Source organism: Eptatretus burgeri, chromosome 3, assembly GCF_056783735.1.
Source record: "Eptatretus burgeri isolate ZD-2024b chromosome 3, Ebu_testis_v1, whole genome shotgun sequence".
In the NCBI taxonomy this organism is placed as follows: Eukaryota; Metazoa; Chordata; class Myxini; order Myxiniformes; family Myxinidae; genus Eptatretus; species Eptatretus burgeri.
In genome coordinates this window covers 102,399,901-102,421,736 of record NC_140963.1, presented here as the reverse complement: position 1 = coordinate 102,421,736, position 21,836 = coordinate 102,399,901, and the positions used below count along the sequence as shown (strand labels likewise).

The window sequence follows — 21,836 nt, the reverse complement described above, 5'->3', positions numbered from 1 at the left end:
ATTGCAAATGGGACAGCCAGCTTCACATTCCCATACAAATGACGTGCTGCAAGATATAGCACTGCCTGCTTCCACTGCATGAGAACAGCAGTTTGGTTAAATTTTGACTTGAGTGTGTTCCTTTGGGGATCAAAACCTGACCACACAGCTCAAAGGGAAGAACACCACCAATTGAGCGCACCTGGTATCCCATAAGTTTTGAAGGAGAAAAAGATAGGACATTTCAGTGAAAATGGCTACACCAACATGCCTGCACTGCACCAACTCCAGATACTATCACCCATCCACACGCAAGCTACCTCTAAGTGCCGCCAATATCCCATTACCCTTATATCTTCAATGCTTCCAGGTTCCCATCTAATTCCAATTTAAACCCATCTGCTCTTTCTGCTGCCTCTATCTTTCCAGGGAGACCATTCCATGCATTAACTACTCTCCGAGTAAAAGACCCCTGCCTTACTACCGCCTTAACTCTCGCCTTCTTTACTCTCAGGCTTTGGCCCCTGGTCCTAGGTCCTGTCACTGTCTATTTGGCTGAAAAACTCTTCTGCACTTATTTTGTCTGCACCCTTCATATCTTAAACATCTCTATCACATAAGCGCCTCCTTTCTAGTGTACAAAGTCCTGTCTCCTTCAGCCGCTCCTCATAGCTGAGTCTAGCTCGTCCCGGAATCAATTGAGTAGCCCAATGCTGAACCCTTTCTATGGCAGCAATGTCCTTCCTGAGATATGGTGACAAAACTGTGCACAATATTCTCGATGAGGCTTCACCAAATTCCTATACAGTGTTAATGCAAACTCTTTTGATTTATAAAATTGATCATCCTCTGAATACAACCTAAAACCCTATTGGCTTTACCTATAGCTGCATGGCACCGTGCTGTCTGCGTACTCCCTGTATCTATTACCAACCCCAGATCCTTGTCCTGTGTGACAAACTCCAAAATTGCTCCTTGCATCATGTAATCTCTGTTTTCATTTTTCTTCCCTATCCCCAACACCATGCATTTCTCTATATTAAACTGCAACATAAACTATGTTTGCTTCTTCTTCTATTCTCAATCTGAAAACTGCTTTCCAGCTTTATGGCCTCTCTGCCGCCCAAATGGAAAAGCAAGGTTAGATTTGCTGCAAACTAATAGGTTAACTTTTAAGAGTTCAAGTAAAACCTCGAAGTGTCGAAAACACAATACCAGATGGTGGGAAGAGGTAGAGTTGCCATTGCATATGTTTTCAGTTTTCCTTCTAAAATGACTGATTTATACATTAAAAAAGTGTATATTATCTGTGGCACAAGGACATGAGGAGACAATGGACAACATCAACACAGATAAATTGTCAACATGATTGGTGTCTCTTGTGATGTTACAGAAGCCCAAGGCCTGTTATGCTCATATCACAGGTGGCCTCTCGAGTTGTTTTTCTGATTTTACCACCTCACCTCTGGTCTAGCCCCCTCTGCTTTGTCAGCCCTCCTACTCTTCCTTGGTCTTTCAGGATGCACTCTTCCTTCCACAAACCCCCTCCCTCTTAAACTCCCAAAATCCAGGTTTACTGCACACTACGCTCTTTCGTTCCTCTTTTCTCCCCAACTTTTCTTCAATGACACTCCCCCCCCTCCCCCCCAATGGCTTCATGCAGGCACTGAACCTGCATCATCGCAAGTCCATGTCGGTGATGTTTTCTCCAAGCAATAGACCTGCCTAACCCAATCCGCTCACTTGCAAGTGATTGTGTTTTTCCACTCTTTTTCTCTCTACGACTGAGGCCGGAAACCTGCGGCCCGCGGGCCAAATGCGGCCCGCGAGCTCCTCCCGTGCGGCCCGCGGCACCTTGTCCGGATTTCCATGGGGTGCGGCCCGCGAAACATTTTTCTGAACCGACGGCAAATTTAACATATGTGGACATATGATTCTTCCACATAAATCACAGTCTCTGTACGTCACAATAAATTATTTTCGCTTCTCGCCCACTTAACTTGGTCTTAAATATTTTTTCGTTGTTGTTTCAGATGGCTGAAGGTCTTCAGGTTCAATTTACAATTACATTTATTATCATTGATTTTAGGTGTGTTTGTTATTTTTCGGGTTGGGAGGGGGGTGCGGCCCGCGAGGTGGCCCGAACGTGGCCCAGTGGCCCGCGGCCTGGTTTAGGTTGCCAACGCCTGCTCTACGTTTTTCCTGTTCCTTCATTCCTTTGCTTCCTGCGTCCAACGATGGCCACACTGCCCCACTGTCGGTTCGTGGCCTTTTTACCATCCGTCACTTCGCTCCAACGTGATCCTTGTATCAATAAACAGTAAAAACCCTGAGATCCAAACATCGTGAGCTCCAAGAGACGTTCAAAAAGCTCTCGGACGACATTCTCACAGCAGTCGAAGGAATGCAAGTTTTCTTTTTTCATTTTTAGTATTTGCGTGTGTACATATGTCTATATGTAATGTTTTATACATATATATATATATATATATATATATATATATATATTATTTTTTCTGCACCCTCCTCATGGTGCTCGCTGCTGGCACATCTTAGTCTATTGTGAGTGTCGAGCTTTTTGGATGCCTCATGTATGTGCTCAGATGAAAATGTCAAGTGGCCAAACCTGCACAGTGATGCGAGCCGATATCAATGGGAGTTTTTGTTTAAATTTCCTTCCATGCCTTCATTTTGTGAAGTTCCAAATGCTTGTATGAACCGCTCATTTCAAACCAATGCAAATAGGATAACAACTAAAAGCAAATACAAAGTACAAACAAGGCCTTACGACTCTGGTCAATGGTATCCAGTGTCCCTTGAGAGATAAAATTATTCTTCAGCCTACGATGAGTTCCAAGACATCCACGGGCAACATCAAGGATGGTGTTCTTGAAGGTACTCCACAACTCTTCAGGACCCCCAAAGCACCCAGACAACCCAAATCTCCACTCAGCTAGTTCGCAAACTCCTCAGCAACCTTCTCATCCTTGAGCTTGCCAACATCTAGCCGAGGCTGGGATGGTACCATTCTCCTGAATTTAAGCTGCAACTTCAGAGTTGCTACAACAAGGCTGTGGTCTGTATTGAGGAACTGAACACTCCGGTAAACCCTGCAGTTCTGGGCCATCCTCCAGTGACCATCAATGAGCACATGATCGATCTCCTTTGCCACACCACCAGTGTTGAAATACCAAGTCCAGCGATGAATTTGTGGGCGCTGAGACCATGAAGCAGCCACCCTAAATCCATGATGTCTTGCAAAGTCAAGGAACTTCGTGCTATTCTGGTTCACAGTTCCAGACCCATGGGGACAAACACATGTCTCATCACTATCCCTATCAGATCCAGTCGATGCAATAAAAATCCCCCAAGATGAGAAGAGTATTTCACTTGGGACACTGATCAACCACAGACTCGAGTGCGGCATAGAATACACCATTCATGATAAGATCACTCGCCTCGGTCAGAGAATTTACAGAGACCAGGGAAACGACACCCAAGGAGTGACTAATCCTTTGTCTTGTAATACGCTCGTTGACCAGTGTTCCCTCAATTATATTATCATTGGAGTCAGCTTATTGGACACAGCTACAGCAACTCCTTGGGCGACCATCAGAGCGACCAGACCAAACCTAGGTTTAACCACCCACCATGATCTCGCCACTGTCCGGTCTCCGAACCTCAGAGAGAGCTGCAATACTGATGTTCAAATGCTTGAGCTCAGATGACAACAGAGACAGGTGATTATCCTCTCTTAGGGATAGGACATTCCAGGCACCCACCCGAAGGGACCACCTCAGGCTAACCCAAGGAGACTGCCATCTGGTGAACGACGCCTCAGCACTACTCCGCCACACACCACCGCAATCTGACCAAGGACATTTACCCCGTACTTTTCCTCCTATCATCAGGGAATGGGGGACCCGAAGGCTTTTTCCCAATCCCCTCATCCGTTGAACTGCCCTGCGAAGGGCAGCAGCACAGGAGGTACTCTCACGGAGTGGGTTTTCCATTTTCTTTGCATTTGTGGGTTTTCCAGAATAAAGTTTTTACGGTTGCTGTAATGCAAATCCAGCCACCAACCTCCTACAAAAGTCACCCAACTGCAGGAGGACGTCAGCAGACACAGTTGAGCACTCGATATGGATGGCCTTTGGCTCACAAGGAGCTCCTCCGCCCGTTGCCAACCACCTCCCTTAATTGCTTTCCAAGCAGCTTGTAAAGTGGTTCATACAGAACGGCTGGCTTGGCGCCGCTTGCTCATGGAATGCCCTTGGTCTGACACAAAGTTCACTTTCTTTGCTCTAATTTTCTCTTACAAATTCATTTTGTACATCTTCTCATTCCAAGGGCCCAATAAAAGTTCATCCTGTGTGCTTCACTCTGTCAGAAGTGACACCAATTAATCAATCTCAACATTACTCCAAACATATCGACTCTCTTAACATCTTTCCACCATTTTCTCAGTCCTCTAGTTGGAGTTGGTGAGTAACGTCATGACGGTGGCTGCTGTTGCTGGAAACGTGACGACGTATGGTGCGGCTTGCCACCCGGGTTTAAAGCATTTCTCCATTGGCATTGATGGCGTGGCTCAGGCCCAGGCAAAAACAGCATTCCTTTCCCATAGTTATTCTCTGCAGACGACTATAGTTGGACCTATTAGCAACTAGAGTATATGAGAGTGCAACTCTCATATACTATAGTTGTAACTGTACCTCTTTTGCCTGTGGGAGGGGGGGGGGGAACTGGTAGGGTTTTGGTGTACAGGTGGTCAGTGAGAATGGTAAAAATTTGTGCTGAGCCAGACCCACTCTTGTATGCACACAGTTCTGGGTTGAAGCTTCTTATGCTGATGACATAAATATCCATACTCCGAACTCTCAAATGTTGTTTTGCTGTCATTGGGGTCATTTTTTGTTAATCGTTGTTACCCTGCGTGTGCAAAGCGAAAAGTGTGGTTGAAGCGATCAATTCACTTTGTCTGTATGTCTGTCTGTTAATTTAAATTGAATGTTATACTTTGAACACAAATCAGAACATGAATCAGAAAACGAACCTGTAGTTTAGCAGTACTATGGCTGAGTTTGACCAGATTGCGCATGTGTAGAGAGGAGTCAAATAATATATTTACTCTGCCTATCTGTCTGGCAGTGAAACAACATTTAATTCATTCCAAACAGGGACCTTACTATTTTTAAGGACATCATAAAGGACACAAACAACAGGCACGAAAAACTAATGCACATGTTAAATAAGTTGGTGTAAGAGACGCTGCATCAACGATGGTAAACTTCTGATTTTTGTTTCAGTACAACCTTTAAAATGTTTAATTGAATTATATCCATAGACTTGTACAACACATATCACCTTATTAGCACTTTCGAAAACCTGTTTAATAGTACTTGGACAAAATATTACAGCATTTTACATCATCTCGAGCAATCAAATTTGCTGCTCGCAGACCCCGCCAACATCATTGTTTCTCAACACTGTGCGGGGTAAGGTGTTCGATGATCTCTTTCAGTGTTTCCTCCAGTTTTCGAGGACGATTTCAACCCCCACTTTGGAAGGGGAATTTAAGACACTGTCACAACACGAAGTGGAAATGTGAAGATAATTGTTGACAGATGTACAAAACTCTGAGAACTCTATGGCCAAAAGAAAGTTTCTGGCCGATTTCGAGCTGATTCATTTGACAACGTCGTCAGCCATTTAATTTCCCGAAATATCAATTTCGTTGTTACTTTAATTTCAATATCAATTGAATTACTAATTTTTTGTAAATAAACATGCATAAATAAATGTTTTGAGGGGGGGGGTAATCTGAAATCGTAGGGGGTAGGATGAAATCGATTTCAGATTACCGGGAGGTAACTTGAAAGGGGGGTAGCTTGAAGTCTTCACACCGGTTCGATTCCAACAACTTTGAAAATTTGACCTTTGTGGCCTTTAAAGGTCAAAGGTCAAGGATTATGACCTTTGGTGAAAAACTTCCTCTGGAACATTCCAGGAACAATATAACGACATATAGGCTATATGACATTTCGCACTCCTCGGATTATCCATACTTTGATGAAATCGGCGTAAAAACGAACTTGAAGGGGGCGCCACGGGCAAGGTGTTCGAGATAGAGCAAAATGGTTTCAAGACTTTAGGTGGGGAATGACCTCAAGATTATGCATAAAAAATATTGTCATCCTAGCTCTCAAAATTTGGGCGGTCGTATGATTTTCATGTCAAAATTCGCAATGTTATAAGTTTTTGACCTTGTGACTTTGACCTTGGGACGAAAATGAAAAATTGGACGACAAGTTTTAGATAATTCATTTTGCTATTCAAATACCGAAGAATCCATTCCATTCAGTCAATTCCCGAGGAGAAGATAGATTTTTAAATCTGACTACTCCCTAAAAATGGCTATTTTTGGGGCGTGGCTGTGGCCACAATGGGCGTAGCATGCCCTCATCCAGGAAAACACAACGACACATCGATATCGAACACATAACCAAGTTTCATCAAGATTGGATCAAAGTCCACAGAGTTATGCTCTGGACAGACAGACAGACAGACACACAGACAAGCCGGTAGGCAGACACGGGTAGTCGCCTACCCAATAGAACCTGACACGATGGGCCCGTTCGATGGGGAATGACCTGAGGATTGAGCACAAGAAAATTCATGATTTTAGCTTCAAGGGTGAATGCTGCAGATTGTTTTTTCGTTAAAATACCCCCACATTTAGAGGTTTTTCGGCCGTTGCTAGGCAACGGAGTGGTCCATAGCGACGGTTCTTTCTCACACATTACTAGGACATACCATGAACCTACCATACCAGTTTCATGTATATCTGACTCATTGTCTCTGAGGTATAACGAACTTCGTTTTTTTTATTGTTTTTGACCAGGGTTCATTCAAAGTCTATCTTCTCTGACAGTTTTCATAGGATCCGGCTGGAAATTTTTGACAATATGGCTGAATGTACTGCCCAGGGTCGCTCGTGGCCCGATTTTTGATTTTCGAAAAAATAATTTTTTTATGATTTTTCAAAAATTTCAGTCCCGTTGCCAGGCAACGGTGGTGTCCATAGCAACGGTTCTCATTTGCACACAACGAGGTCATGGTATGAACCCACCAACCAAGTTTCATCAAAATCGCCATTGTATTAATGGAGCACTGGACCGAACAGAGGGACAGACAGACAGACAAACATATCGACGGAAAAACTGATAATAAGGCTAGAACATTTTTTCAAAAAAAAAATTAAAATTTTTTTTTTTTTTCGACTGGGTCGACTACCCAACAGACACACAGACACACAAACATAACGAATATAGTGGTCGCTCTGGCTAGCGCTCGTGAACCAATAAACATGCTAATTACGAACGAATGTTGAGATTTTTCAGCACGTGCTCCATGATGCTGCACCACCTTGCTATGGACGCATTCACCGGTGTGCTGTGTGCATCGAGCCGTGCAGCTCTGGAAACGCTCATCTCTCCAACACCAACCTTGATGAAGAAGAAGAGGCATAGGTGGGGTTTTCATTTATTTATTTTTTTCGGAGGGTGCGTGAGCACCGAAGAGCTCGGTCTGTGCTGCGATTGGTCGCTCGGCTGATGACGTCATGCGAGCGCGGCGTCGGTTTCGAGTCGGCAGTCACGAGCCGAGCTACAAGTGTTTTTTATTTATTTATTTTAAATCACTGTGAGGCCGATGCGTGGATGTTGTGTGCGGTCGTGTCAGGCATAACAACTATCTGGCCCTGTGGGAATTTTAATATTTTATTATTTTTGCACCTTAATTATTTTCCTTTTGTTTATTTATTTTACTGCTTGGTGGGCATGAAATAGTAAGTGCGGGAGTTGCGCGTCGGGCACTCCCGGGCTCGCCAAGCCCGCCTCCACAGGACAGGTATCCGCGACGTGAGGCCTGTTCGCGGCCTTTTGTGTGGAGGAAAACGGCGCACTTGAACTTCCCACGTGAGTTGAGCTTTGTGAGTGTGTTCGTGAGTGCGAAACGTTTCCGTCCGCGGTCGCTTTGATCGTGTGAGGTGATTTGTTGTTTCCCTGAGTGGGATCTTTGGCCTCAAATCAAATTGACTTGGACCATTTACCCACGAACAATGAGCTTGTTCCGTTGAATCGTGTTCTTGGATACATTTCAATGATGTAAAATCGATCAAGTGTGATTTGTGGTCTTCCCGGAAAGGTGGTGGCACCGCGGAAGGGATGGATACGTTTCAATGACGTTTGGTCTTGGATACTGAGGTACCTGATGAACACGTGACGTTGTGGAGGTCGATGGGTACTGATGCTGGTCTGGGGTTTGGTTCAACACGTGCATGATGGGCCGAATGGCGTCCTGCGCCAAACTTCCTTGTGCACGTGAACAAAATCTATACAGTACGATTTCAGCCGTGTGTGTGTGTGTGTGTGTGTGTGTGTGTGTGTGTGTGTGTGTGTGTGTGTGTGTGTGTGTGTGTGTGTGTGTGTGTGTGTGTGTGTGTGTGTGTGTGTGTGTGTGTGTGTGTGTGTGTGTGTGTGTGTGTGTACGTACGTACGTGCATTCGTGCGAGTTCCACCCATTGGTTGGACAGTTCACCTGACTCCACCCACAATTTATATCCCATAGCCACGAATTTAGGAACCCTTTAGAATTAACCCTCTCTCTCTCTCTCAATCAGTGCTTTTATTGTTATGTGGAGGTTGTGCAGATTTCCTTTTTTTCTGCATCCTATTGGTTCGCGGGTGCCAGCGGTGACCACTATTTTCATTGTGTCTGTGTGTCTCTTGGCTGCTCAAGAGAGCACCCTTATTCTGGACATTTCCATCTGTATGAATGTCCGCGAAACTTTGGTCAAGCCGAGGGGCTAAACCACGCAACCGATTCCAATGAAATTTGTCTCTTTTTGACTCCAGAGCATAGCTCCGTGCGTTTGATGCGATCTTGATGAAACTTGGACACAAGCTCGATATCATGGTGTAGTTGTGTCTTTTTGTATGAGGGGCGTCCCACGCCCCTTGTGGGCAGAGCCACGCCCACTTGAACTTTTTATTTATTTTTCTCCTTTTTTTTATTTTTTCTTGCAATTTCATTTCCTCGAAGCTGTGCGTAATGTCCATAAGTACAACGTATAAAAAAATCTGATTTGATTTGGTCAATTTTTGATGGAAGAGATAGGTTTTTATGGTAGGGCTTCCTCAATAATGCCCGCGAACCATTGTCGCCTCCCGGCTTGTTTTCTCTTAAAGTTGTGAGTAAACAGAACAGGCGACCATGACTGGTTTCTGAGAAGTCTGTGATTGCATGATAGGGGAGCAGAAAGCGTTAAATATTTCTCTGTTTTGATGTGGGAATGCCGTTTACTTTCTATGAGCGAGAGGGGTGTGAGAGTCAAGATGGGACAGCTTTGGAAGGGGGAGGTTGAGGCTTTGGGGCGAGGGGGGTTAAGGAGTATTGGTTGGGGGGGGGGTTGAAATGCTAGGGTTGTAAGGGGAAGGGTGAGGACTTGTGGTTTGCTTGGTGGAGGTGGGGGGGGGAGAGCAAAGTTGGGAGGATGTAGCTGAGGCTTTTTTTGTTGTGTATGTGTGTGTGTGTGTGTGTGTGTGTGTGTGTGTGTGTGTGTGTGTGTGTGTGTGTGTGTGTGTGTGTGTGTGTGTGTGTGTGTGTGTAGCTGTCTGTTTCACTGTTGGTGGGTGACGCGATGAACCAACAGATGATGTGCTTGAGCTTCTGAACTGCGGTGACAAACCTCTCCCAAAAGTTTGATTAGGTCATGTTCTCATTTGTGAGGATGAATGTAAAACGCAAAATTTGGGTCGAAAAGACTGTGGACATTTCAGTTTTTCAGCCACAAATGGAATACAGCACACTTTTGTTGTTATTTGCTTTTGGCGATTGTGAAACTGCTCATGTCGGGGATGGTCTTGCAATGGCACAATGTAAGATGTGTTTTCTTACGAGGAACTTCAACGCAGGAGGAGGCCATTCGGCCCATCAAAGCATGTGAAATGGTTGTCAAACTGTGACTATTTGTCTCTGCTCTATCCTTTTTTTTCCTATTTTTAAATGCTGAGCATCAAGCAAGGAAGCAGTACGTACCATTTTTAAAGTCTGTGGTACGAGTCGGCACGAACCTTAAAATCGAAAGGGGTTCAAACCACCGACCTCCCAGACTCAGAATGAACATTCTTACCATTACACCACTAAGTCTGGTCAAAAATCCCACGGTCTCTGTCTCTGTCTCTGTCTCTCTCTCTCTGTCTCTCTCTCTGTCTCTCTCTGTCTCTGAGTTAGCAGGAAATTGTAACTTCCTCATCATGCCGGAGATGACTTGCCGAATCTTCACGAAAGACACGATGGGATACCTGACGTCCGCAAGCTAACGTGAGCAGACTGTACACCCGGCTAAACGTCCATTCGAGGGATGGTCATCTGGGCGATGCAACGCTTGCTCTGCCCTGCCTCCTGCAAATTTTTTTGTTGAGTCACGTATGGCTCATGAAGAAGCTTGTACCTACCTACCATGCAGGACTAAGACATTGGTAGAAATCGGTGTACTTTTTTTCATGGATTACAAGGACATGAGTAGACGATGACAATCACATGCAATATGATAGTGGTTCCTACCATTTCTGGGCATGCAACCGCCAAACACCCCACCCCTCCGTCCCCAATTTATAATTTTATTTGGATCACCATGGAAGATTTAGTGACACACATTTGGTTGGTGCAGAGGTCCTTTGTTTGTTAATGTCTTGTTTTTCTGCCTCCAATTTCCATGTTTTTTTCGGTGACATCTTGGATGCTGCTGTCCTGTCTGTGCCTGTTTGTGGTGAGGATGTTGAGGTCGTGGAGAGATTCACTTACCTTGGCAGTGATATTCATGTCTCTGCTGGCTGTGAGTCAGAGGTCAATAGACGTCTGGGTCAGGCCTGGGGAGTCATGGATTCACTGGATCATGGGGTGTGGTGCTGCCGGTACCTGTGCGGGAGGACGAAAGTCCGAGTCTTCAGGTCCTTGGTGCTTCCAGTCTTGCTCTATGGATGCGAGACTTGGACTCTGACCAAGGATCTGAGACGGAGACTTAATTCCTTTGGTACCGGGTCTCTTCGGAGAATCCTTGGCTATCGCTGGTCGGATTTTGTGTCCAATGAGCGGTTGCTGAGAGAGACTCGGATGAGATTTGTTACCTGCATAGTCCGTGAGCGCCAGTTGCGGCTGTATGGACATGTGGCTCGTTTTCCTGACGCTGATCCTGCTCACCAGATTCTCTCAGCGAGGGAGTCTCATGAGTGGAGGAGGCCAGTGGGCCGACCACGTGCCTCGTGGTTGCAGCAGGTTGACCATCATCTCAAGGAGATGGGGATGGGCCTGGCATCTGCCTGGGGGATGGCCAGACGGAGGCCCCTGGAGTACCGGCGGAAAGTGGACGCAGTGACGCACTGTTCTGGCACATGCTCCCATACCTGACCTGACCTGATTTCCATGACTGACTGCTTCTGGCGTGTAGCGAGTCTCAATGTGTGGCACCACTTGGGAGTGTACTGAGGGCTGAGGTTAATGTGCCCCCCTCTCCCCCATTCAAAGGACCCCCAAACAATAGCCTTGTTGAATCCTCGGTGTCTGCTGATCAGGGATTGGTAATAACTTGTACATGGGGTTTTAACTTTGATTCCCTGCCTCACGAGGCAGTGGTTCAGATGGAAACGGTATCAGTACCAACCCAACGGGGTCTTTTTTTTGCAAAATGGAGTTTGTTGTGCTTGTACATTTCTTTACTGATCTCGCATGATGTTTGGATATTCATCGTACTGATTTGCTGACACTAAAGCTTTTGTGTAGCTCATTCATTGTTCAAGTAGTGTGGTTCATTTGTTTTCCATTGAAAAAAAAAAAAAGTCATCTTTTCTACCTCTGTTACCCTTCTCCAAAGCCACCTCTTTCCAGGTTTCCAGTTTTTCTTCCTGAATGTTTGCTTCTATCTCCATCTTGTCCACCCCATGTGTCCTCCCCTAACCCTCATTCTTCCCCACCCTTTTATTTTGCCCCTTACCTCTGCTGCTGGTGCATACCCACTCTATTTCTACTGTTCCTTTTATTATCTTACATCCTGATCCTTTCTACATTCCAGCACCTCCACAAGCCTCAACTTTGTATTCAAAAAATAATAATCAAATCTTACTTAAAGGGAACCTTCTTCTTTGGTATGCAGCACATGGCTGCAGGAAAGCATCATTTGCTGGGTCACAGCAGTGCCCCTTGGAGCTTTGAACAGGAATTGGACCGACGATAGCTCACTGACTGTGAATTATACCGTGGGATCTTTAATAACATCCACCAATTAATATTGGCAGACAAGATGCCCAGCTTAACGGCCATCCGAGGGATGGCGCACACATTGATGCCTCACCTGCTGTGACGCAACAGGATCTGAACTCGATGTTTCTTGTTTCATGGGGTAGTGGAGCAACGGTTTGGCCCAAGCAAGGGAATGAACAAATGGGAAAAGATGAGAAGGAACACAGTAACTCGCAAGTAAGCAGGTTGAGCTAGGAATGGTCAATGGAGATTAAACAAAATGAGGACAAATGTGTCCAAGAGCCGCGTCCTAAAGGTTTTGTCTTCACCAGAAGAACAAGAAGAAAAAACAAAACAAAAAAAACAACTTCCGATATTTCGTCACGTGCCTTGATTGAGCCAATAGCGAGACCCGTCATGGTCTCATGTCGTTCATGACGAGAAAATAGTGTATTTACGAAATTACAATACATTAAATGGAATAATCTTTAAATAGTAACGTGAATTTTTCGAAACTTTAAAGCAAATGTCCGAATATATTTAAAAGTTCATGATAGACGCTCTCAAAAGGCGCCCTCAATGCGAGGATGTGTAGAGGTGTTTAGTATTTAAGGAGATCCGGATCCTGTATATAAAAGAGCCGAGTCCGAAAGGATTTGTCTTCACAAGAAGAAGAACGCCAAGCTTTCTTGGAGCCGCGTCTCGCTAAAAAATTGCAGGTGGGGATGTGGGGTGACATGATGTGGTGGAACATCTTTTGTTTGAAGCACTGAAAATATTTCAATCGAGCCATCCATAGAAGGTAGTTACACAGACGGGGAGAAAAGGTGTTAAGATGTGCAACAAGCCTGGATTTTCAGATTTTCGGCCAGTCGGGTGTTGGAAATAATAGAGGGTCAGAGTGTTTGAAGGCTGAGATTGTGGAGGGAGTTCGACTGGAGGAGAGCTGGTTAAAATATAACAAAGGCATGTGACCTGTCTGTGATGTGTGAGCAATGAAGCTTGTACTTTGGTCTTCCTGGTGATATTGTGGGCCGGGTATTGGCGGCGAGCAGGACCGCTATATGGAGCCGTAGAGTCGGCTCCACCGAACACCCGGAATCTTGATCGTACCTTTCCGATAACTCCGAAGGTACGGGTCCCTTACAGGACCGTGGATCGTCAATAATTCAACAGCGTGGGGCAGGGTTATGTGCCAAACTTCAAATTACCAAGAGGCCCACGTGGCGAGCTACCGAGGAATTCACACCCTCGACGGAGCTCGAACGGGACGAGCCGTTACCGTGCGTAACCCGAGCGGATGGTTACCGAGGTCCCGTCAGTCCAAATGCACAACTATGGCAACAATGGCCTTTTTAATCCCCCAACAAGCACCGTGCTAAACCAATGAAGGAAAGGACAAAGACTGGCTGAAACATTCAACAAAATGGATATTTATTAACAAAAGGGGGGAGGGAATGTGTGCTCCCATGTGCCGCGGAATAAATGTGCATTATGTTGAACTGTTTTCCCGTTTCGCTTCGTCTTTTCTTTAATTGAATCTCCATCTTGCTTCACGTAACGGGTTCGTCGTGGGCTTAATACACCCGATAATTAATTGGAACCATCAAGGCCGACGATAACACCGCTCGGTTATCCCAATAGCACGGAACGGATCGCTTAAGCGGCCCGTGTCCGGAGTCGACCTGCGGCGAGGTGCGATCGCCCGGTCTATAATCCGCGTGGGTACTTAGGTAGGTCGAGTTTGGCGAACAACCCTATCCCACGCGGGTGGCCGATTGGCTACCGAGCTACCAGCGTTAGTCCGAGAGGGTCACGACAGAATTGTCCATCCGGTGGGCGACGTGCCGCGATTCGAGTCACGTGGCCGTTCGCACGCCGGCGGGCGCGAATTCGCAATAGTATTATACAATCATTCTAACCTAGCCATGACAGGGAACACAGAACAACCATCAATTGCTTTGAAGTATCATATACTTTCATTTTCAACTGGGCCTGAGGGGAAGAAACAAGTGCTGCTGTTGCTGCATTGAAGAGGAAATTGAAAGCCGAAGTCAGGTTAGTGAACACTGTGTACTTGAACTCACTTATTGATTGTATAATACATTACAAATGCTGATTTTCGAACCTATATGCCATACGTACATGTACATTATTGCTCATATCTCAGAAACTATTCGAGTGCCCATCACAAAATTTATGTGGAAGCTTCTTGACATCATAAGGTACCTCTGGGATGAATTTGAGGAAATTTGAAGGATACATTTTTTGGGGATTCACGATTGAAGTTTATATTTTGTGATAACCTTTTTGTGGTTGGAGGTAGGAAAATGTTGCCCAGACAAATTCATAGGGCATGAAAATACCTTTAAAATGACACCAAAACCAGCTCTCTCGGTGTTATATTTTTAGAGATATGGCCATTTGAATTTGCGACGTCGTGCTTATTAGTCCAAAGTTCGTTAGTCTGTATCTCACTAATTAAGAGGCTGTTAGCAAAAATATTTGAGTTCTTGCTGTTTTTCATGGGTCCCAATTGGTTCCCAAAGTTTTACAAAAATCTGAGAGATGACGGCAGATTCTTTGATTTGACATGGAATGACCCAACTCCTCTCTTGGCACCCTATCATAAGCTTTCTCGAAATCCACAAACACACAATGCAACTCCTTCTGCCCTTCCCTATACTTCTCCATCAACATTCTCAAAGCAAACATTGCATCAGTGGTGCGCTTTCCTGGCATAAACCCATATTGCTGCTCACAGATCGTCACCTCTCCTCTCAACCGAGCTTCCACTACTCTTTCCCACACCTTCATGGTGTGGCTAAACAACTTTATCCTTCTGTAATTTCCACAGCTCTGCACATCACCCTTATTCTTGAAAATCGGAACCAGTACACTTAATCTCCACTCCTCCGGCATCCTCTCACTTTCCAAGACTTTATTAAACAATCTGGTTAACAACCCCACTGCCATCTCTCCGAAGCACTTCCATGCCTCCACTGGTATATCATCTGGGCCAACCGCATTTCCACTTTTCATCTTCTTCATAGCAGTCCTCACTTCATCCTTACTGATCCACCCCACTTCCAGATTCACTATCTCCGCCTCTTCCAACCTTCTCTCTCTCATTTTCTTCATTCATCAGCTCCTCAAAGTACTCCATCCACCTTCTCAACGCACTCTCCTTGCTCGTCAGCACATTCCCATTTGCGTCCTTTATCATGCGAACCTGCAGCCCATCCTTCCCAGCTCGGTCCCTCTGTCTTGCCAATCGGTATAGATCCTTTTCCCTTCTTTTGTATCCAACTTCTCATACAGCTCGTCATATGCCTTTTCCTTGGCCTTTGCCACCTCTCTTTTTTGCCTTTCGCCGCCACTCCTTGTACTCCTGCCTACTTTCTTCATCTCTCTGACTATCCCACTTCCTTTTCGCCAACCCCTTCTTCCTTATACTTTCCTGTACTTCCTCGTTCCACCACCAAGTCTCCTTATCTTCCTTCCTCTGTCCAGATGTCACACCAAGTACCTTCCGAGCTATCTCCCTCACCACTTCTGCTGTAGTTGCCCAATCATCCCACCCATCTTTACCACCATCCAACGCCTGTCTCACCTCCTCCCTAAATTTCACGCAACAGTCTTCCTCCTTCAGCTTCCACCATCTGGTCCTTGATTCAGCCCTCACTCTCTTCCTCAACCTCACCTCTAAAGTCATCCTACAGACCACCAATCGATGCTGTCGAGCTACACTCTCCCCTGCCACCACCTTAGTCACTAATCTCTTTCAGGTTGCATCTCCTGCTTAAGATGTGATCCACCTGTGTGCACTTTCCTCCACTCTTGTATGACACCCTGTGTTCCTCCTTCTTCTTGAAATACATATTTACCACTGCCATTTCCATTCTTTTTTACAAACTCTACCACCATTTGCCCTTCCACATTTCTCTTGTTGAGACCATACCTACCCATCACCTCCTCATCCTCTTTATTCCCTTCCCCAACATGCCCATTGAAATCTGCTCCAATCACCACTCTTTCATTCTTGGATACACTCTCCACCACTTCATCTAACTCACTCCAGAAATCTTCTTTATACTCCATCTCACACCCCATATGTGGGGCATATGCACTGATGACATTCATCATCACCCCTTCAATTTCCAACTTCACACTCATCACTCGGTCAGACACTCTCCTCACCTCCAATACCCTCTTGACATAATCTTCCTTCAGGATTATCCCGACACCATTTCTCCTCCCATCCACACCATGGTAGAACAGTTTGAAAGCACTTCCAATGCTCCGAGCCTGACTCCCCATCCACTTGGTCTCTTGTACACACAGTATGTCCACCTTTCTCCTCTCCATCATATCAGCCAACTCTCTCCCTTTGCCAGTCATCGTCCCAACATTCAGAGTTTCAACTCTCACCTGCACACTTCTACCCTTCCCCCTCTCCCACTGCCTCCGGACTCACCTTCCCAGTCTCCTTCTCCTCCTTCGCCCAGCAGTAGCACAATTTCCACTGGTACCCTGCTGACCACTGGTACCGGTGGCGGTTGTTGGTAACCCGGGCCTCGACCGATCCGGTATGGAAATTTGTTTTGTTGTCCGCATAATGATTTGGCATAGGTTTTTACGCCGGATGCCCTTCCTGACGCAACCCTGGTCGCCTCTTACGACACACAGGGATATGGTACACCTATTCTAACCGGGGCATACACCGGGCCCAGTACAACTCGTACTCATTTCGCCGACCTCGGAAGGATGGCAGGCTGAGTCAACCCCCTGGTGTTTTCGACTTGGTTTATATGTATACTAGTAGTAATGCCCGGCGTTGCTCGGGCTATCAATAAAGCCTGGTGTTGCCCGGGCTTTCTTGCAAATTTCCTGAATAGCTGTTAGGGTTACGGTTAGCGGTTAGGGTAAGTGTTAGGGTAGCTGACCCTAACACTAACCCAAACCCTAACCCTAACATCTTGGCATAGCGGAGGTAAACAGCGCCCGGGGCAAAGTGGAAATTTGCGTCCCCCGTAGGCCTTAAACTTGAGTGGATTTGAATGGAAAATCCCATAAGGGATATCGATTTATCGATTTTTTTTTTTTTCGAATATCGGAAGTGTTATGGAAAAATTTATAGCCAATGACCTAAGTTGGACCAAAAGGCAGAATCGTACCGAATTTGAATGGAATCCGTTGGAGTTTGTGAAAATGCATCAAAACGGATTTTTTTTTTTTTTTTTTGTATACCTTGGTCGAGGCTCGTATGAGAGCGAACACACAACTCACAGCAAGGAGGCATGAGACAAGAGGGGCAGGAGTGGAAGGGACAAAACAGTGGGGAACAGACACATTAGGTGAACTGTGGAAGGGAGAGGGATGGGGATGGGACGGGGAACATGGCGAAGAGAAAATGGACATTTCAGGGACTTTCAGGAAGGAAAGCAGGAGAAATGAAGGAAGTGGGCTTGGGTGGATTATCGGGGGTAGAAAAGATCGAGGATTTGGATGGGGGAAGATAAGAGGTGGTGGTGAACAGCTGTTTTGAAAGCCTGGAGGGAAGAATGGGAAAGAATAGAGTGAGGAAGTTTATTCCAAAGGCGGGAAAAAAGAGGAATGAAAGAGTGAAGATGAGCAGTGATTCGTGATTTTGGTAGTTTTACCAGAAGGGGGTTGTTGGCGGACCTTGAGCGCCCTGTGGAAATGTGGTGGGGACAAATCGCAGAGAGAGCAGGGGGGGCAAGGCTGGAGAGGAGTCGGTAGAAGACAGAAAGACCACCGACCAACCTGCGGTGATTGAGTGAGAGGCCCAAAGACTCAGCTTCATTGCGGGAGATGCCGATGATCTTAAATGCCCTGGTTTCGACAGCGTGAAGCCGAGAAAGGTGAGAGACAGGAGCACCAGCCCAGAGGGGAGAGCAGTACTCCATCAGGCTACGGACAAAAGCTTTGTAAGTGGTCAGGAGCTCAAGAGGGCCGAGGAAGGACTTCGCACAACGCAGGATTCCTAGTCGGCGACTGGCTTTTGAGGCGAGGTTGGAAATGTGACTTTCCCAGGAAAGGTCATGGCAGATAGTGAGACCTAGAAGCTTGAAAGAAAAGACTTCTTCCAGAGGATTGTTGAGAAAGTGGATGGGGGGGTTTTGTAAACGGTCCTTTCGAAGAGACATAGTGAGAGTGTGAGATTTGTCTGGATTGAAAGACATGTTCCACGTGTTGGACCAGTTTGTGATTTTATCCAGATCTGCAGTGAGCGAAGAAGCTGCTGCTTGCCGGTCTGAGGGATGACAGATGGTACGGCAGAGGGTGGAGTCGTCGGCAAAGAGAAATAGAGGATTTTCCAGAGAGTCCGAGAGATCATTGATGAAAACCAGAAAAAGAACAGGGCCCAGAACGCTACCTTGAGGAACTCCAGCCTGCACAGGAAGAGGGGATGAAAGAACTCCATTTAGGGCCACACGTTGACTGCGACAGGAGAGGAAGTCTGCGAGCCATGAGTGGAGATGGCCTTGAATACCATGGGAAGAGAGTTTGGTGAGTAGGGCAGGGTGCCACACTGTGTCAAAAGCACGTGATATGTCCAGGGATACGGCTCGGATTTCCTGTCTGGCATTGAGGACCTCCATCCATTGATGGAAATTTTGAGGGGCCTCTTAAGGAGACAATAATATTGTTGTGGTTGACCAAATTCGCAAACCACCATTCAGGTCCCTTAGGTGAGATATCTCGGTAAGTATATGTGTAGTTAGGCCCAAACCCGTTGTCTAGAGGGAATAAATGTCATTCATGAGGGCTGCGACTCTTCAGGATAGCCGTTTTTCTTTTACTATCTTTATTTTGGACCAACTGCCATTATTACCACCACCAACCACGTCTCAACAGCCATCACAACAACAACCACCAACCACAACGCCGCTTCACCACAACCGCCACGACCTTTACCGTCACAACTCGCCACCATCGCATCACCGTCATCTCGCGCCACTCGTGGGCACCGATGCTGGACTCGTGTAGGGCGCGCACCGTGCAGCGTGTTCAAAAGCATCGCGGACTTTCCGAAGAAAAACGGATCAAAAACGACTCACGCCCACTTTTGTTCCGTCCAATCGGTGGGCGAGGGGCGATTTGGCCCCGCCTCCAGGGCATTGGAGGGCGGTCGCTATATGCAAATTCATGGATCAAAAAGCATTCACGCCCACTTTTCCTCGGGCCAATGGGGAGCGAGCAAGAGAGGTGAAAGGTCGGAGGCAGAGGGTCAAAGATGAAGGAGCGAGGCCACGGGGGATATAAGGGGCCGCGTTCGTCAGAAGAGTTCAGTTCGCAGGAGGAAGAGTTCCAGTTGGAAGTGGAGAAGAGAGCAGTTCGCAGTTGGGAGTTCGCGGAGTCGGAGTGAAGAGGACGGAGCTGTGGAGAGGCGGCGGCGGCGAAGGCGGACGAGGGGGTGCTCGCGTCGGATTCGGGGAACTGCGGAGAGAAAGGCCGGCGCCGCGACCGAGGTCGTGGTGGAGACGCTCGTCGCGGGACCCGCGATTTTGTGAAATCCTCCTTTCCCCGAGCATCAGCAACCCCCTCCTGTTTCCCCCCGCGCTGAGATAGTGCGACAAAAGGGGGCCCCCTTCCCACCCCCTACCAGACACTGTCCGCGAGGCCCGCGGAGTTGAGGCACCACCGCCGCTCCGCGTCTCATCATCAGACGGGTAGGCCCGACACGGTCTCGGCCCCAGGCCCGCCTACCACCTCATCCTGGAGGGTGGTTCTCTTTTTTTTTGCTTTGGGAATATGTGTTGTCGGCGCCGTCTGTGAAGTAAAATTGTATAAGTGTTGCCGTGTGCTCGCGTAGTCGGTATTAGATCTGCATTGTTGCATTTGCTTTTTATCTTCTTCTTTTTCATGTGCTTTTGGTGGAATTGTATATGTGTGCTTTCCGTTCATCGCGGAATAAATGTGCTTATTGTTGAACTGTTTTCCCGCTTCGCTTCGTCATTTCTTTCATTGAATCCCCATCTTGCTTCACGTAAAGGGTTGGACGTGGGCTAAGACGCCCGATAATTAATCGAACCGTCGAGGCCGACGAATAACACCGCTCGGTTATCCTGATAGTACGGAACGGGTCGCTTAAGTGGCCCGTGTCCGAAGTCGACCTGCGGCGAGGTGCGATCGCCCGGTCTACCCTCCGTGTGGGTACTTAGGTAGGTCGAATTTGGCGAGCAACCCTATCCCACGCGGGGGCCGATTGGCTCGATCGCGGTGAGACCGAAAGGTCCACCCGTGACTGGTTCCCGGCGTTAGTCCGTGAGGGTCACGACTGGATTGTCCGTCCGGTGGGCGACGTGCCGCGATTCGAGTTACGTGGCCGTTCGCACGCCGGCGGGCGCGAATTCGCAACAATATCATTAGTATATGTGCCAAATCTTGTTTCGTTTCATGCAGAAACAAAAATGTGATGGTGGAACAAAGAAAGGGGCGTGCCGAAATATTAATATAGATGTGTGTGTATACACATATATTAATTCAGTGTCCCAACATATCTATATTCTATATATGTATAAATATATACATGTCTATATACAGGTATATATGTAATATTGTTGCGGCCACCGCTACCGAGACATCAGCTTGTCACTCAGGGGGATTTGTCCTCGGAAGAGCAGGACCTGGGGCCACCGCTCACAATTACCGTTGCGGTATGGTGGGTTGTTTTAGAACCACAAACGCCACCCAGTCAACCACGAGTTCCATTGTCCACCGTCTAATTATTCCGTTTAACTCGAGGTCATGTGGTTTCCAGAGTGGGGAGCGTGCCCTCTGCAAAACACCAATGTTATCTCGATTTGATTTTAATTCGGGTGGCCGAGCGTTTTAGCCGCTGGTGCGTGGCGATTATTTTTGGTCAAATCTGTGGTAATTACCTCCCAGTCTATCTTTGTTCGGACAATGCTAGACCAATGGAAGGAAAGGCCAAACACGGACAGGTTGGAAATCGACAAATAATTTATAATTCTTATTTTTAATTAACATATTTTAATTGACATATTTAATTAACATATTAATTCAAATAATTCTTGGTATGAGTGCAGCAATGCCAACCCTCCCGATTTCATCGGGAGGCTTCCGAAAATTCACCCAAACTCCCGCCCTTACGATCACTATCCTTATCCTCCCGAAATTTTGATATTTTTGCACTGTTCACGAATCAGAATGTACTAGTATGAGAATTGAATGAAAAGCATCGTCTGCTACGTATAGCATGTGGTAACTCCATAACGTTCGCTGCTACCAAATTGTACGTAAAAAATTGCAAATTCAAATGAGGAGCAGCGAAACATTGGGTCTGGATCTCGCTTATGCGATCATGCACTGAGATTTAGTGCATGCGGTATGTGTGCAATACAGTGCATGCGGTATGTATGCACAGTGTATATGCATGCGATACGCTCACTGCATGCAGCTGGGCCCCGTACCAGCCCGGCGGTCACGACCACCGTGCGGTGTTTAACAGCCGCTAGAGTTCTACGAGTCGCGCTGCAGCTGTGGAACATCGACTTCGAAGTTACCGA

General features: G+C 46.6%; 1 protein-coding gene across 3 annotated transcripts in view; it reads left to right on the top strand.

Moving 5' to 3' along the window:
• Positions 1 to 7,607: 7,607 nt before the first annotated feature.
• LOC147030554 (transmembrane protein 198-like) overlaps positions 7,608 to 21,836 on the top strand; it is a 137,432-nt gene continuing 123,203 nt past the window's right edge. For all 3 annotated transcript variants that reach the window (XM_085874722.1, XM_085874721.1, XM_085874720.1), the window contains exon 1: positions 7,608 to 7,958. The gene's annotated coding sequence lies outside the window, so the exon portion shown is untranslated. The remainder of the gene's footprint in view (positions 7,959 to 21,836) is intronic.